The 10658-nt window shown below is 38.1% G+C and overlaps 1 long non-coding RNA gene across 1 annotated transcript in view; it reads left to right on the top strand.

The window, feature by feature from the left end:
• LOC107870700 overlaps positions 1 to 10387 on the top strand; it is a 42822-nt gene extending 32435 nt beyond the window's left edge. Inside the window, exon 6 of the long non-coding RNA XR_007055763.1 lies at positions 10158 to 10387. This is a non-coding gene — a long non-coding RNA (uncharacterized LOC107870700). The remainder of the gene's footprint in view (positions 1 to 10157) is intronic.
• The last annotated feature ends 271 nt before the right edge of the window (positions 10388 to 10658 follow it).

The raw sequence follows: 10658 nt of genomic DNA on the forward strand, positions 1-10658 counted from the left end.
ATTCTGTACTAAATACTAAACTGAGTCTGTGAGTGGTATCATCTAACCGACATGCCCTATTCTAAGCTTCTAGGGGTACAACCTATAACTCCAGTTGAAAGGGTGTCAGTACTGTGCCATGGGTACTAACACTGGATGTGTGGATCCACTAAGCTATTAAAGAACCAGGGTATCAAGACTAAACTGATAGGTGTTCCCTGGTGGAGTCAAGCCTAAACTGACGGATGACCCTTGGGAGGTAGTCAAGCCTAAACTGATGGGTGACTCTTCATAACCCACGATGGCTACATAGTTCTGGAATACAGGGACTAGTACTAACGACTTCACCTAACTGACGGGGAAGTTTCCATCCTACATTTGCTCGGTACTAAATCCTACTCCAAACTGAAAGACACTTATTACAAAACTAGACTGAGCATAATAGAGCCAACAACTGAACATGATACTAACTGAATGACAAGGCTCATGGTTTATCTAAAATCATTCTGAAGATACTGAAAAACAGGTAAACATCTAAGTTTTGGGTAATCATAAGCCCCAACACTGAATGGAAACAACAGTAAGGAACTCATGAAAGCCATAAAACCTTATTAAGGAATCATAGTTCAAAATTCAATCATTTCGACATTTCATCAAACACTTGAAATTCATATACTTAAGAATGAAAGTGAGTGAAACATGTGGGAACAGTATAATCGCAATACTAAAACCATGAATTTTAGATTAAACACAAAGTTTCCATCATTCAAACGTGTAAGGGCTGCTTTTAGCGAAAATCACTTGTAAACATCATGTATAATCAAAATTCATAAAAAGCTTCATGGAAATAATTCATCATAAACATGAAAATTTCATGATTTAAAACATAAAATAGGTTCTTGGACTCCATGGTGAAAGAAAGACATGGATGAACATAACAGATACCTCACTTGGCGATTTCGTGAAGAGTCTTGAGGATTTTCTTAAATCTTGAGCTTGAATTCTTTAAGTCTATTGAGTGGTCTAGGGTTTGTTCTTTAGAGAGGAATAACTTTATTTAAGGGGATTTATGAATAATAAGGCAAATAATGCTCCTAGGGGACCTAAATTTCGTGTTATGGACTAGTTTGGGTGAGGGAAATTGACCCAAATGCCCTTAATGATGAGGATTTAAGAAGTTGGAGGAGGCCACCTAATGCGAAGTGACCCCTGTCTAGGTCAAGTAGCCAAGGCGGCACGACCCCTGGCTGGGTCAAGCACCTAATGTGGCGTGACCCTGAGCCTGGGTCAACTTTCCATCGCAGCACGGCTCAATCACGATGCCTCACTCTTTTGAACATCCAAAAATAGCCTAAACCTCATCTAAAAGTTCTGAAGCTTCCCTAAGACATAATTTTGACCTCCCTAAACATGAATCAACTTAGAAATCAACATTCTGTGGTCGGGAAGGCCAAACTAAAAATCTTCAAAGATTAGGGGTCTTGAAATAGCTAAGTCTTTAACACTTAGTAGAAATTTTCTAACTCTGGGACCCCCTTTAACATGAAATAGTGAACTGAATTGAACTAGGATCTTACGGGGTCTTACAATATCTCCCCCTTTGGGAAATTCATCCTCGAATGAGACTAATTAAGCTAAGAATACTCAACAACTGAGATTACATACTGAACATGCATAACTAAAAACATGATTACATGACTGGTCTGATTTGTGAATGCATGCAATGATTATATGTATGGAATTGAGAATGGAAAAGAGATAATCTAAGGAAAACTATTACCTTAAGATAAGTTTGAGTTTGTGGAGAAAATATGAGGGTACTTGGTATGTATATCCGCTTCTGTTTCCCAAATGGCTCCCTCAACGGACTGATTCTACCAAAGAACTTTGACTAAAGGAACCTCTTTGTTCCTTAGTCTGCAAACCTAACGATCTAGGATATCGACTGGGATTTCTTCATAAGAAAGGCTATTCTGAACATCTGTAGCCTCCAACAGAACAACTAAAGCTGAATCACCAATACACTTTTTCAATAAGGAAACACAAAACACTGGATGTACTGATGCTAAATTCGCATGCAACCCAAGCTCATAAGTTACCTTTCCAAAATGACTCAAGATCCTGTAAGGACCAATATATTAGGGACTAAACTTCTCCTTCTTGCCAAATCTCTAAACTCTCTTCATGGGAGAGATTTTCAAATAGACTAAATCTTCAACTGCAGATTCGAGATATCTCCTATGCACATCTGCATAGGATTTTTGACAGCTTTGGTCTATCTTAAGACTCGCCCTAATTAGCTGATTTTCTCCATCACATCAAATATCGAATTTGGCCCTATCAAAGCAGTTTTACCTACCTCACACCAACCAATAGGAGATCTACATCTCTTCCCATAGAGAGCCTCAAACGAATCCATCTGAATATTAAAGTGATAACTATTATTGTAGGAAAACTCAATCAATGATAAGTGGTCATCCTAACTACCCTTAAAGTCGATAACACATGCTCTCAATATGTCCTCTAGGGTGTGAATGGTCCTCTCTGCCTGACTATTTGTCTGAGGATGAAAAGAGGTACTGAGATGGATTTGGGTACCAAGAACCTTCTAAAAAGCTCTCCAAAAGTGAGAAGTAAATTGCATACCTCTATCTAAAATTATGGACAACGGGACTCCATGCAATCTAACCAACTCTCTAATATAGAGCTTGACATAATCCTCGGCTGAATAGAAAGTATGAATTAGAAAGAAATTAGCTGATTTGGTCATTCTGTGTATGATAACCCATATCAAATAATACTGACAACGCGATCAGGGAAACCCTATCACAAAATCCATGTTCACCTCTTCCCACTTCTAAGTGGGGATGCTAAACTCCTACATTGTGCCACTAGGCCACTGGTTCTTAACATTAACCTGTTGACAATTAGAGAACTTAGCTACAAACTCTGTAATATCGCTCTTCATACCATTTCACCAAAATATTTCCCATAAATCACAATATATCTTAGTGGTTCTTGGGTGAATTGAGTAATGCGCACCATGCACTTCCGCAAGGATTCACTGCCTCAACCTATCAACACCTAACATACATAGCCTACCCTGATATCGCAACACACTATCTCCTCCTTGGGAGAAAATGTCTACTTTCTGATCTCTAACTGACTCTTTCAAATTTACTAAGATGGAATCCCTATCCTGCTTCTCCTTTACTTCGGCAACCAATAAAGATTTTGAGCTATTCTGAACCCATACACTACCCTCAGCTAAATCGACCAAACAAACACCTAATCTAGCCAACTAATGAACCTCCTGAACCAACTTTTTCTTATTATTCTCAACATGAGAAACACTACCCATAGACAACCTACTAAGGGTGTCTTTCACTACATTGACCTTGCTCGGATGATACAATACACTTATATTATAATCCTTCAATAATTCTAACCATCTTCTCTGGCAAAGATTAAATATTTCTATAAGAACACATACTGCAAACTTTTATGATCTGAGAACACATCAACATGAACCCCATACAAATAATGCCTCCAAATTTTTAAGGAAAACACAATAGCTGCAAACTCAAGATCATGGGAAGGGTAATTCTTTTCATGGGGTTTAAGTTTTCTAGAGGCATAGGCTATGACCTTACCTCTCTGCATTAAAACATAACCCAAACCAACTCTGGAAGTATCACAGTAAACAACAAACCCATCTAAACCATCTGGAAAGGTCAAAACTAGGGCTGAGGTGAGTCGAGTCTTTAACTCCTGAAAACTCTTCTCATAAGAATCTGACCACTGAAAATTAACTTTCTTCTGAGTCAATCAAGACATGGGGGAGGCAATAGATGATAATCCCTCAATAAACCATCTATAATAGCCAACCAAACCCAAGAAACTTTTGATATCTAATGGAGAGATGGATCTGGGCCAGTTTCTCACTGCTTTGGTCTTTTGAGGGTCAACTCTAATGCCATGACCAAAAATAATATGGCCAAGGAAAGCTACTGATCTTAGCCAAAATTTGCACATACTAAATTTGGTAAATAACTGATAGGGTCTAAGAGTCTGCAATACAATTTTGAGGTGGTCTGTATGATCATTTTTGTTATGGGAATAGATAAGAATATCATCAATGAAGACTATAACGAACATGTCCAAGTACTTCTTGAACACTTGGTTCATCAAGTCCATAAAAGCTGTTGGGGCATTCGTTAGTCCAAAAAACATAACTAAAAATTTGAAATGACCATACCGAGTTCTGAAAGTTATTTTTGGAATGTCACATTTTCTAACTCTGAGCTGATGAATGCCAGATTTGAGGTCTATCTTAGAGAAATAACTGGCACCTTGCGGTTGGTAAGTGATGGTAATCGATGCACGTTCTGAGAGAACCACCTTTCTTACACACGAAAAGGACAAGAGCATCCCATGAGAAAATATTGGGCTTGATGAATCCCTTATGTAAGAGGTCTTTCAAATGTTATTTCAAATCCATAAGCTCTGCTAGAGCCATTTTATATGGCGGAATAGAGATAGGCTGGGTATCTAGAAGGATGTCTATTCCAAATTCAATTTCCCTTTTGGAAGAAACTCTGAGAAGATCTTCAGGGAACACATCTGGGAATTTCCTTACTACTGAAACTGACTCAATACTAGGAGTCTCAAAATTAGAGTCTTTGACTTGAGCATGATGGTAAACACACCCCTTGGATATCATTTTTCTCGCTCTAAGGTACGAAATAAGCTGACCTCTAAGTACTGAAGTACTACCCTCCATTCAATAACTAGTTCATTCAAAAACTGAAAATGAACAACTCTATTTCTACAATCAACTTAAGCATAGCATGAGTAGAGATAATCCATGTCAAAAATGATATCAAAATCAGTCATCTCTAACTCCACAAGATCTACTGAAATGACTTTCTAGGATATTATGATCGGATAGTTCCTGTATACCTGCCTGGCTATAACAAATATGCCTACTGAGGTAGACACTGAGAAGGGTTCTGCTAAAGCTTCAAGACTGATACTAAAATTAACAGCTATTTAGGGGGTTACAAAATAAAGCCAAGCTCTAGGGTCTAATAATGCATAACATGAAGATAAAAGACTTGTAACGTACCTGTAACCACATCAGGAGAGCTTTCTTGATCATAACGGGACTGGTGTGCAGACAACCCATTCTGACGCTGACCATTGGTGGTACTGGAAGTGGTGCCTTACTGAGTCAGGCGACCAGCCAGAGCTGATGACTGAATAGACTGACCCTGTTGATGCAAATCTCTTCCTCTCTGAGCAAATAATTGATATCCCTTAAACCTGTGGCCTGGATTGCCATATCCAAAACATACATCACTGACAGCTCTGCACACACCCTGATGATTCATACCATATTTTTAGCAAAGAGGATTAGTACAACCACTATTCACACTACCCTGGGGCTTAGAGCCTGGCGCCCTATCTAAATTATTCCTAAATTTTAGTACTAGCGCACTAGCTGAAGATAGATCTGGGGTGGAAAACTTTTATCAAAACTAAGAATAGTTACCACTCTCTTACTTTGGCTGAGCAAAACTGAAGCAACCTATTCTGGCTCTCTTATTCTCCCTTTCTTTCTCCCTAAACTTCTGCTCATCAATTTGTTGAGCATGGACGAAAAGCCTAGAGATGTCCATCTCCCTAATCAACATCGTAGTCCTACACTCTTTGACCACACTATCAGATATGCCAAACACAAACTTACTCATTCTAGATCAGTTATTAAACACCACATGAGGAGCATACCTCACCAGTTAAGTAAACTTAAGCGAATACTCTTTCATACTCACATTGCCCTAATTTAAATTAATAAACTCTAAGAGAAAGAATTTGTCTAAAAAAGGTTATAGAAAACTCCTCCTACTCTATAGGCCCTGCATCCGTGCCTCTATTCTCTTTCCACTACTTAAACCAAGTGTGAGCTATATCATGCAACTGGTAAGCAGCTAACTCCACACTCTCACTAGATGTGACACCTATAATATCTGTTATCTTCTAAACCATGTCAAGGAACTCCTGCGTATCCTCATTAGACTTGGATCCCAAAACTGAGGGGGATTCATTCGGGGGAGGCCCCGAATCCTAGCTACAACTGTGTTAGCCACTAGATTAGCTGGGGTACCAGACTGCTAATTATTTTGAGCTGCTATTGAGTAAGATAAGGTAGTGAATGCATCTTTGAACTCGGCATGAGACATGTGCTCATTCAGGGGATCTTCCTAAACAGGTGGAGGTGAGAGCTGATTCCCATTACTTTTTCTGTTAATCTTTCTGAGAAAAATTTTCTATAATGGAATAAAGGTTGGATTAGAAAAAGAGTTCAAATAGAGCTCATGCTCAGTCAAACGATATGAATACTGAAAGAAGGGAAATATTTCCTAAAAATATCTTGTAGCCTTTTGTCCATAAGTATGGCGTGCTTCACACCCATGCACAAGACTCTACTCAATGTGGCTTTCAGACTCCCTAGGACACTATAAAACCTTAGGCTCGAATGCCAAGTTTTTTCATGACCTGAGGATACCCCCTAGTGGTAATAACAATGCTTACGGTCACAAGTGACCACAAGCCAACCCATGAGCTGGTACCTGCTATGAGCACTGAATAAAATAGATAACAAAATAGTATGTATAGAAATTAACTAAAAAATGACATAAGGTTTTAGATACTATAAATAATTCAAATAATTCCACATAACTGAAATATATGCATAAATACTGAAACTAACTGGTAAAACTGACAAACTAATTGACTATCTAAAAATATCTATAAAGCCTCTAAGTCTGACTGACTAGGAGTTGATGGGACAAACCCCCAACTAACTCCGACTAACCATATAACTGAAATGCTAACTCAATTGAATAAAGATAAACTCATCCTCAAAGTATGAGGACTTACCACTATTGCTGATGATGGCTAACTAATCTTCTCTAAGCTCAGTTGGGAAACTAAAAAATCTAAGCCTATGATATAAGGCATCATAGCCCAAGAAATGAGTATGCGATAAGTACTTTGAATGTACTGGTACATAAGATGAGGTTAGGATGAAACTAATTCTAAAAGTGCCAGACCAAGCATATAAAATTTCTGAAATAATTTGTAAAACTGAAATACTAAAATCTAATAACTGAATAAGAGATAATCTGTATGACTTGGTCAAGCCACCTAAACTGAATTCTGTACTGAATACTGAACTGAGACTGTGGGAGGTATCATCTAATCGATATGCACCATTCTAAGCTGATAGGGGTCCAACCTATAACCCTAGTTAGAAGGGTGTCAGTACCTTGCCACAGATACTAACACTAGCTGTGTGGATCCACTAAGCTATTGAAGAACCAGGGTATCAAGCCTAAAATAATGGGTGACTCCTTATAACCCACCTAGCTACGTAGTTATGGAATACACAGACTGCTACTAGTGGCTTTGCCTAATTGATGGGGAAGCTGTCGTCCTATATTCGCTCGATGCTAAATCCTATTCCTAATTGAAAGACATTGATTACTGAACTCGATTAGGCATAACTAAGCTAACAACTAAAAATGATACTAACTGAATGACAAGGCTCATGGTTTATCTAAAACCATTCTGAAGGTACTGAAAACTAGGTAAATATCTAAGTTTCGGGTAATCATAACCCCCAGTACTGAATGAAAATAATAGTAAGGAACTCATGAAAGCCATAAAACCATTATAGGGAATCATAGTTCAAAATTCAATCATTTCGACATTTCATCAAACACTTGAAATTCATATACTTAAGCATGAAAGTGAGTGAAGCACGTGGGAATAGAATAATCGCAATACTGAAACCATGAATTTGTGATTAAACACAAAGTTTCCATCATTTAAACATGTAAGAGATGCTCTCAGTAAAAATCACTTGTAAACATCATGTATATTCAAAATTCATAAAAAGCTTCATGGAAATAATTCATTATAAACATGCAAATTTCATTATTTAAAATATAAAATAGGTTCTTGGACTCCATGGTGAACGAAAGCCATGGATGAACATCACACATACCTCACTCGGTGATTTCGTGAAGAGTCTTGAGGATTTTCTTAAATCTTGACGTTGAATTCTTTGATTCTATTGAATGGGCTAGGGTTTGTTCTTGAGAGAGAAATGACTTTCTTTAAGAGGATTTATGAATAATGAGGCAAATAATTCTTCTAGGGGACCTAAATTTTGTGTTATGGATGAGTTTAGGTGAGGGAAATTAACCCAAATACCCTTAATGATGAGGATTTAAAAAGCTGGAGGAGGCCACCTAACGTGGCACCACCCCTGGCTGGGTCAAGCAGTCAATGCAGCCCAACTCCTGGTTGAGTCAAGTAGCTAACGCGGTGCGACCCATGGATGGGTCAAGCAGCCAATGCGGTGCGACCCTGAGCCTGGATCAACTACCCATCATGGCGTGGATCCATCATGATGACTCACTATTTTAAACATCCAAACACAGCCTAAACCTTGTCTAACTTTTAAAACCTCCCCGAGACATACTTTTGACCTCCCTAAACATAAATCAACTAAGAAATCAACATTCCAAGGTTGAGAAGGCCAAACTAAAAATTTTTAAAGATTAGGGGTCTTGAAATAGCTATGTCTTTAACACTTAGTGGAGATTTTCTGACTCTCAGACCCCTTTAATATGAAATAGTGAACTGAATTGAGTTAGGATCTTACGGGGTCTTACAATAGTACTCATATGTTATGGGTACGAGCAAGGCAAGGGGAGTCATATAGTGGACAGTATGTGGATGTCCAACTTCTATTTTGGGTACGACTGGATGGTACCACTCATATTATGTGGGTATAAGTGGAGGGGTCCAACCGTACCTACTTGTGGGAATTTTTATAATTTAAGTTGGGGGTATTCTGTACATTTCCCCTCTTAACTTCTTGTGACCCCATGACTTAAAAAACTCTTAGGAATTTATTAACCTACTATTCCCCAATCAAACACTCTCCAAAACACTCAAAAATCTCTCTCAAAAATCCTAGTTCAAAAGAGGCTAGGGTGCCTTCAAGGTGGTCAATTAAGGCTTTCAAAGGTGGTTTCTCTCCGCCTTCCTTGTTATCTAAGGCATGTTACTCCTCTCTCATTGTTAGTTCAAACTAAAATCATGTTTTACTCAATGTTTTTTATGGCATGATTGTGGGTTTGTGTTGGTTTTGAAATATGTGTTTGGGCTTTGGTTACAAATGGTTAGATAACGTTTTCCCATGTTCTATTTATGGTTTTTCATGTTGTAATATTGGTTTGAACATGTGGTTGCATGGTAATGGTTAATTGGTTCTTTGTTTTTGTTTTAAAAACTTTATGCCTTCGTCATATTTGTTAAAATACCAATAAGAATGTTTTTGTCATATAGTTTGGCTTTTAATGAAAACCTTGCATTGCATAATATGGTAATGGAACCTAACTTTGTTTGATTGAACTAAATAATTTGGAAAGGCCTTAGTGGCTATATTTTGTGTTTGACTAGAAATCCTATGGGTTACATGGAAATCCCCTAAGGGTGGGCTAATGATATTACTTACAAGCTATAGTTGATATGACAATACCACTTCATAATGCCTTGGAAATTAAATTCTAGAATTGGGGGGTTGATTGTGTGCTAAATATTTTAATTGGGCAATAATTGTGGGTTGTTATAGTTAACCGTGAAGGTGTGAGTCTGATGGACGGACACTGGAATTTGATGTTTGCTAGCATGAGGGTTGGTCACAATGACCATATACTTATGGGTTACACGGGAGTCCCTTAATTTTATACTTATATATATGTATCATGGAGGGAGAAGGGTATACAGGAATCCTCGGCCCCTATGATATCTCTGGTTCATGCGGCTACACGCACTCGGGCCCATTTAGGGGGTAACACTGGACCCATATATACCATGGATAGTTTTAGGATGGTCAACCTACACAAACTAGGTTAATGATTTAAATGCATGCTAAACTCAATTCCCTTTCCCAGCATAATTTATACATATGTATGAATGTGATTACATTTGGATATTTACTTTGGTTTTGAATAATGAAATTACTTTATCCTTATTCCTGAGTATATGCTAGCATTCACCTGCTAACCCATCTTTGTGCGTTGTATACCCACACGATGCAGGAATCAGTCATACTACTCCTCCTACTCAGTGACTTTGATTCGGGGACAACAATCGTGTCAGACTGAAGTAGTGTGCATCCATACTCCAAAAGACTCTATTTCATTCTATGGAAATATTTTTGTACTTTTTTCTATTTCTTGGACTTTTATTTTATCTACGATCGGGGGCATGTCCCAAACGGATGTTCTTTATTTTCGGCTAGAGGCTTTATGTGACTACTATAGGCATGGGCGGTATCAGTATTGGTGTCAGCCTTGGTATTGGTATTGGTATTGGGGATGACACTGGTATGATTTTTGGTTGAACTTTTGTATGGTTATAATTATGGATCTTATTATTGTATTCAATTTCTTTATCATTCTATCTTGTTATTTGTTCAGAATTCATCCGACATAGGGTGTTGGGCAATTATGGTTAGGTTTTGGGGATGGTCTCCAGTCCTTATTGGACTTGAGACACCCGACATGACTAGGCCTTGGTTTGGATCATGTCAAATTGGT

The sequence above is a fragment of the Capsicum annuum genome, chromosome 5 (genome assembly GCF_002878395.1).
Source record: "Capsicum annuum cultivar UCD-10X-F1 chromosome 5, UCD10Xv1.1, whole genome shotgun sequence".
NCBI classification, from domain to species: Eukaryota; Viridiplantae; Streptophyta; class Magnoliopsida; order Solanales; family Solanaceae; genus Capsicum; species Capsicum annuum.